Raw genomic sequence first — 8,238 nt, 5'->3', positions numbered from 1 at the left:
ATATATATATATATATATATATATAGCCAACCCTTAAATAATAAAGCATTTTAGCAAACGAGATGGGAAATAAAAAATTGTACAAACTTGCAAAATAATTAGTAAATTAAGCACAGATATATGTTGATGAGTTATTGAACCCTCACTGAAATTTGTGTTTACCCTCTAGTCACTCAGTGTTTATTGGTTTATTCACTCTACTTTTCTTTTTATTCTTACTTTCTATAACTTTGTTCTTCATCTAACCAATCAACAATTATAGAGTACAGTCATACCAAAAGTCATGAGGTCTTTAATTAAGGTTGTAATGGGGCCAAGGTAAAGGTAAGGATATATGTATAAGGCTAAGTGAGCTAATAAGTGAATCCTTAATTAGACTCTAAGATCTCACCTAACATACATATTTAGTAGAACAAACTTCTTTACCAATTTTCCCATATTATCCCACTTGTTATTACATGCTCATGTTTCAATTTTATTTTTATCTCATGTGCATTTTTATTGGGGAATTCTTTTGTATCCCCTTTTATTAAATGCTGAAAAAATAACTTTTCTCTTTTTTTTTTTTAATGCACATGGTAATTGAATCACTTTGATTTCTCATGAGCATGCTTCCCAAATTTTCGGAGTTATTTTTCAACTTAACTATATGATGTAATGCTATATATACAAAGTTTATGGATTTAAATCTGTTATGTTCAATTTCCTAGCTTACTTCCTTTTTATATTTTTCAATTTAAACTATACTATCTTATGCTAAAAAGGGTAAATTATACTAATTAATCCACTAATAAGTCAGAATTGCAAACTAAACTAAATAACTAAAAATATGAACTAAAAATGCAAAATGCGGAAATAGAGTAAAAATACATAAAAGTAGCAATGTATAAGTACTCAGAAAATAACAGTAAAAAGAAAAATACAGAAAAATATCCAAAATAAAAGAAAAAAGAGATGTAGTGGTTCACCAAAATAAAACGCCAGAGATGGCGACCTCCCCACACTTAAAATGAAGCATCGTCCCCGATGCTCAGTCAAGCCGGGTGTGAAGGGGTGTCATCACTGGTAGGGATGGTCGCTGGTGGTCTCTCATCGGCATCCTCCCATGGCATGTCAGCTCGACGGCCTAGCTGTGTAACCAGATACGGAAAAGGGAGGGTGCCTCAGACGTGGACCCTGGCCATATAATGCCGGATAAAGCGTGGCAGATAAAGGTCCTTACCCTCCATCACACACCATAGGAGGGTGATCATAGCAGCTGGGATCTCCGTCTCATGAGTACTCGGCATCACATAGTTGCTCAAGATCTGGTGTCATAACCGAGCCTTATCATTTAAGTACGCCCTCTTGATCCCTCTAGGCATGGTGGTGTCCTGACCCATCTCCCAAGGAACTGTCGGGTTGAGAGCTATCCGTGCCTTCACAGTATCCCAATCAAACTGCATCAGGTGCATGTCCTCCTCAGCCTTTGTATAACCATCAGGCTAATCAGACTTGGCTGGGATCCGGAGAATGTCCTCTATGGCCTCCTTAGTGACCAGAATCTGCTTTCCTCTCAGGTTCACTGCATCGAGGGTGGTGATGTAGTAGTTGCAGTAGAATTCCCTGACCCAAGATGCATTGACCTCTGTCAGTGCTCTCTCCAGAAAGAACCAGCCTCTTTGCTTGATTTGCTCAGTGGTGTACTGCTGGAGTGCTTCTGGAATCCTCAGAGTTCTCTCCAGGTATAGATTCCTGGAGTTTGCAAATGCCGGATACTTCAGCTCACAGTATCGGTTTGCAAATTTTATTGAATCATTTGCAGGGAGCAGCTGGTCAGCTTTTTCCTGCTATGTAAAGTTCTTCTCCCGCCATGAGGAATCATGCATTAGGTCAATAATGGACCGGGAGGAATCTCCTCTCTTGCGCTTGCCAGTAGCCTTGCCTTTTCCTTTCCTCTGTGAGGCAGACATCCTGAAAAATAGAAAACCAGGATATGGATAAAAATATGGAAGCAAATAGGCAATTAAACAAAGAAAACTCAAAGCGGGAAAGGAGAATGGGAAATAGGTAAATGAGTTAAGTAATGGTATATTAAGGATTATATAGTAGTTTAAAAATTGGAAAGGAAGAATTTACAATCCAAAATGTATCAAAATTCAAGTTAAACAGAAAAAGTGTCATTATGCCATGGTTAGAAAGTTAGAGGAAAGTGAAAAAAAAATCAGAAAAGAAATTTTTGAAAAGGTTAGTATGGTTAGAATTTGAAAGAGGAGTTAGTAAATTAAAATTGGTGAGTCAGTAAAAAGTGGGTTAAGGTAAGTGGCATAAAGAAATTATTCCATGTAACAAGGATTCACAGGTAGGAACTATAGTGACTCATAACCAAACAAGAAAAACAAGTAGATGCTGATTCAAATAGATATAAAGAAAGCAAAAATTGGAATAAAAAAAATCACAAATGCTGTTTATAAACTAGGAAATCAAAAAGGATAAGAAAGCATGCCCTGGCAATTATGAAATAGTTTGGTTAAAGCAGTGGAAAACAGAGTTCAAATTGCCAAACCGAAATATTGATGAAAACTTTTTATAGAAATTTGGGCAGCATTCCGGCTAAAATTGGATTATCCCAGAAAATAAACAGCAAACAAGGCAGTTCATATGAATTAAAAAGTCAAGCTGTAGGTACATATATATAATATAAATATGAAAATTCAATGTAAAGAGCAGCAATATACAAGAAATACAGCATATGAACAAGATTACAACAACAGCAGATGTGCAAAAATGATAAAACAAAAGCAAGAACAGTGCAAATAAACAGACCTAGAGCCACTAACCACAGCCTAATCTACATAACAACCTAAAATCCACTACAACATGCAAGACTGTCTATCCTAATTATGAACAGAAACGGAAAAAAATAAGAAGAACTACGAACGGATAAAAGGGATTGCGTGTTGCAGAACCTGGAAGGCTGAATAAGGAGAGTAGGCAGGAAGGTGATTGGGTGGTGGTGATAGTGGCGTCCGGTGGTTGGCATGGTGGCTGGCGGTGACGTTAGGGGGTAGGGGCTTTGGGAAGGGTAATGGGTGAAATAGGGGAGGGGGTTGGATAGGGGAGAGGGGGGTGGCACGGCTGGGATGGCCGGCGGTGGTGGGTGGTGGTTCGCGGAGGGCAGTGGTGGGAAAGGGGATGGAGGAGTAAGAAGGAAGAAGAAATAAGGGGATGGGAAGGAAGGGTGTAGGTGGCGGTGGCCTCTGGGGGCGGTGGTGTCAGGCGGTGGTCGGGGCGGCGGCAATGGTGGCTGGGTTGTGGTTGAGAGTAGAAGAAGAAGAGAGGGAGAAGAGGGTTGGGGGCTGCGCGACTGATAGGGTTCGCATGGCTGGGGAGGTTATATTTTCAAATCCACGCGATCGCGTGGGGGACGCGGTCGCGTGGTGGGGGTGATAATGGGGTGACGCGATCGCGTGGGTCGCGCGATCGCATGAAAGGGGTGGAAGAGGGGATGACGGGATCGCCTGGATCGCGCAATCGCGTCGCTGGAAATTGTGCTAAATGCACGACTCTAGCACCGTTTCAGCGCAACTCTCTGTCTCCTTCTAGGGTGATGTGCAATCCATGCGACGCGATCGCGTGGGATTGGTATTGTGCAAGTGACGCGATCGCATGGGGCATGCGATCGCGTGGGCCAATTTGTGCAAAACGCACAAGGGCCGCACGATTCCAGCCTAACTTTCTGGACGTTGGATATTTATGCTGATCTCCAGGTCACGCGGCTGCGTGGATGACGCGGTTGCGTGGATAGTGTTTTCGCAATATGGCGCGATCGCATGGGGCATGCGGTCGCGTCGTGCATCCCTTTTTTTATGTAAGATAAATGCAGAATGCAATGATTAATATGAATGCTATGCATGATTCCAGGTTCAATAAAGTAAAATGAAAAGAAAATAAAAATGAAAGCAATTAACAAGAATTAAATTGAAAAAGAAGCGACCATACCATGGTGGGTTGTCTCCCACTTAGCACTTTTAGTTAAAGTCCTTAAGTTGGACATTGGAGGAGCTTCCTGCTATGGCGGCTTATGTTTAAATTCGTCCAAAAATCTCCACCAGTGCTTGAAATGCCAATAGCCTCTGGGATCCCAAACTAGGCATGCAAAGCTTCTGAACAGCTTTAAACAGATTGTTAGGCTCCCGGGGTGACAAACGTCAGAATAAACTCCAGGATCCCAAGCCTTGCTTTTAAATCCGCCTCCGTCTTGATCTACATATCTCCATCCGGGCGGTTTAAAGAGTAGAATCTCACCATGGTGACCAAACGTTCTCTGTGATCCATGCAATTGAGCATGATACCAATCCGTGTACTTCGAGGTGAAGCGTGGAACCTTATTGAACCTTGTACACCAACTCTGAGTACGAGCCATTTCCCTCTTACTCTTAAAGCTGCAAAGAGCTCTAAGCTGGCCATCTGTTTCAAGCAAACCATATTCAAGTGAATAAGTAAAGTTATAGGTTAAGGAGTGTACCCACTTGAAGCTTGTATTAGGTGGTAATGGCCTTGGGATAGGTGTTTCCGGTGGTTCTGTAAGTTCTACTCCTTTGTGCTCTTCTATGAATTCCTCCACTTCCTTGCAAGGTTCTACAATTGTATCTGTGTCCTAGTCAAAGTCTTCTATGTCTTCCTCATCACTTGAGTCATAGATTGGAGAAGATTCTTCAACCTCAGAGAATTCACTTGTGGATGCCAGTTCGTTTCTAAGAGAATTTGACTTGTGACTATCATCATCAAGGGAATTTGTGTCCTGGGTTATTCCGTTTGATTCTTCATAAACAACTTGCCTTGGAGATTGTACAATATCCTCCTTAGCATCAACTGTAGCATCCTTGATAGAGTTCTCCTCAGTTCTGGATTCCCATGGAGGTTCAGCATCTCCTAGATCTTCAACCAACTCTTCTTCTTGAACAATGACAGCTTCTTCTACTTGTTCTAGTATGAATTCATTCTCTGTCTTGTCCACTGGAGTTTCTGGTATCTCCTTCATGCTACGCTCTTTGTTAGACTATTCACATGGGGCTGTGGCTGATCCTTGTGTATTTGAGCGCCTAGAAACCCATTGAATTACTGCTTGCTTCAATTGTCGAATGATTGTTTGAAGTTTATTTACTGTTTCCTTTAGGCGATCCTCTGCTTCTCGGGTTGCCGGATTTGGACATGATACATAGGAAAGTGGCGGTGATTGGGAGTGATTGGATTGGTACTGGTTGCTGTAACTTCTATTTCCTTTAACAAAGTTAGAACCAAACTCAAAGCGAGAGGGGTGAGAGTTCATGGCAGCAAATAAAGATAAAAAGGAAAAACAAAAATAAATAAACAAGCAAAAGAAAAATATTTACAATAACCAATAATAAGCCACACGTTAGCAGTTCCCCGGCAACAGCGCCATTTTGACGTTAGGATTTTTGCCAGTAAAGAAGTTCATAAAAAATAGTCGCGTTGTAGATATAGTCTCTAAACCGATAGAAATCCCTTCGTACAAACGTTTTGGGCGTCACAAGTAACAAACCCCTTTAAAAATTGTTAACCGAGTATTCAAACCTCGGGTCGTCTTCTCAAGGAACTGCAAGGAAGTATGTTCTTATTATTGGCTATAAAGGTTGTAATCGGGGTTTAGAAGGTGAGAAGCAAGTGATTTAAATGACAAGTAAAGTAGATGGAAATTAAAATAAATAAATACTGTAAAGCAAACTTCTGGCAGGGTAAGAGAAATTGGAAGTCCAACTTAGTTATCTCTCTTAACAATAATGAAAGTTGAATCTAAATTCCACTTAGTTAACCTTTACTAAAGCAAAGGAAAGTCAAGGGACTAATTAGTTTGACCTTCGAATCCTATTTAATTCCTAAGAAAAAGTTGGGATTATTGAAGTTCAGTTCAATTAGCAAGATGGCGATTATCAGTTATGTTGAGTTTGATAATGTTGAGTTACTGATTTCTTAACCAAGACCAAAAAGGGAAAAAGTAAAATTGCTGGAATAAAAAAATATCCTTAGAAGGAAAGCAATGGTAACACAAATTAAAGAGAAAGCAATCAATAACTGAAATACCTCAAATAATCATTAATTCAAATCATAACATGGAATAATTCATAAGCCAAATTGGCAACATTTATAGATACGAATAAAAGCATTAAAGTAAAAGTAGCATGGAAACATAAATTAAAGTAAATACTAAACCTGGATCGAGAGTTACTCTTAAAAACTAAGAGAAGTCCTAAATCCTAATCCTAAGAGAGAGAGGAGAGAACCTCTCTCAAACTAAATCTAAATCATGGAAAGTGAAAATTGATGAGCTCCCTTTGAATGGATGCATTCCTCTACTTTATAACCTCTAATCTGTGTGTTCTGTACTTGGATCTGGGCCAAAAGGGCTTCAGAAATCGCTGGGGGCATATTTTGTGAATTCTGATACGTGGCCTCTGTCACGCGTCCGCGTGGGTCACGCGGTCGCGTCATCTGGAGCTTTTCCTTGCCACGCGGTCGCGTCAGTCACGCATCTGCGTCGTATGCGTTCTACTTAAGGCGCGCGGTCGCGTCAGTCATGCGGTCGCGTCGCTGCTTCTTCGCTTCTGGCACGCGATCGCGTCGTCCATGCGATCGCGTGGATACTAGTTTCTGCAAAACTCCGTTTCGCACTTTCCTTCCATTTTTGTACGTTTCCTTTTCCGTCCTTTAAGTCATTCTGCCTTAGAAAATCTGAAACTACTCAACACACTAATCACGGCATCGAATGGAAGTAAAAGTAATTAAAATAATTAATTTTAAAGCTTAGGAACATGTTTTTCACATACATCACATAATAAGGAAGGGAAAGTAAAACCATGCAATTAATATGAATAAGTGAGTGAAGAATTGAATAAATCACTCAAACTAAGCACAAAATAACTCATGAAATATGGGTTTATCAACCACCCCAATTCAACCCCCAATACCCTCAAGAACCACCACCTCACTATTCTTACCAAGATGAATCACCTCCCATGTATGATAACTTTCAACCACAAAATGAATTCCTCTTTCCACCACAACCCTCTATGGAAGAATACCCATATCCATCAATCCAAGAGCAATATGATCCTATTTATACTAGCCAAGTGGAACAAGAGCCAATGGATCGTCTCAAGGAAGCAATGGATCGACTTCAAGTAATAATCCGTCAAAAAGAGCAAGAGGAAGCCCAAAAGAGACACGAAACTATTGAGGCTAACCTTGCCAAAATTAAAGCCAACTTGGACACATGGGATTCATACCGTAGACAAAACATCTCCACGGATGAATACGGAGAACCAACCAAAGAGCGGAGCATGGAGTGTGTCGTGCAACAAGTGGAAAGGATGGAGAGTGTTAATGAAGAAGAAGTGGTTGAAGAGCTAGGCGAAGTTGAGCAAGAGGTGGATTCCAAGTTTAGGAACACTTCCACACCAAGTGACATTGTTGATGATTTTATGGAAGTTGTTGGAGCTTCTTCCATTGAGCTTGAAGGCGATGTTAAGGAGGGTGCACAACCTCCTACGCATATAATAAATGATGAAGAATTGGAAGAAGGTGAGTAAATAACAAATCTTCCTCTTGGAGATAAGCCCACACTAACACATGAGCCTTTGGTATTTGGGGAATCTTCTCCAATTGAAATTGAGGTAGATGTTGAGACAAGTCCCACATTACCTCCAAGTTGTGACGTGAAGAGTGGAGAAGAGCTAGAAGAATTTGGTGAAGCAATGGTTGAATGTGAAGAACTTTGTCAAGAAGAACATGATCAAGAGACAACCTCCACCAATGAAGAATGTGTAGAAGAAGTTGGTGGGCAAGGAATTGAAGTTGAAGAAGCTTGCAAGGAGGTGGAGGTAATCAAGAAAGAGCACAAGGGAGTAGACCTCGCATTGTCTAAGTGTGGGGAGGTTCCCCTTCCTAAGTCACCACCATCCAACACAACATTCAAGTGGGTAAAATTCTTATCCCTAAGCTTTGCTTTCTCACTTGAATATGGTTTGATTGAAAATGATGGTCAACTTAGATCTCTTTGTGGAGTTAAGAGTAAAAGAGAATTGTGTAGTGGTTGGAAATATCACCCTAAGTTCATGATGGTTGCATGCTCAAAGTTAAATAGCAATGGTTGGTGTAGAGCTAAATTTTATGGGTCCAGGAGAATGTTTAGATGCTTAATTGAGAATTCACAAGCCTTGTCACCCAAATTTAACTATG

The sequence above is a fragment of the Arachis ipaensis genome, chromosome B10, assembly GCF_000816755.2.
Source record: "Arachis ipaensis cultivar K30076 chromosome B10, Araip1.1, whole genome shotgun sequence".
In the NCBI taxonomy this organism is placed as follows: Eukaryota; Viridiplantae; Streptophyta; class Magnoliopsida; order Fabales; family Fabaceae; genus Arachis; species Arachis ipaensis.
This window is presented reverse-complemented; position numbering follows the sequence as displayed.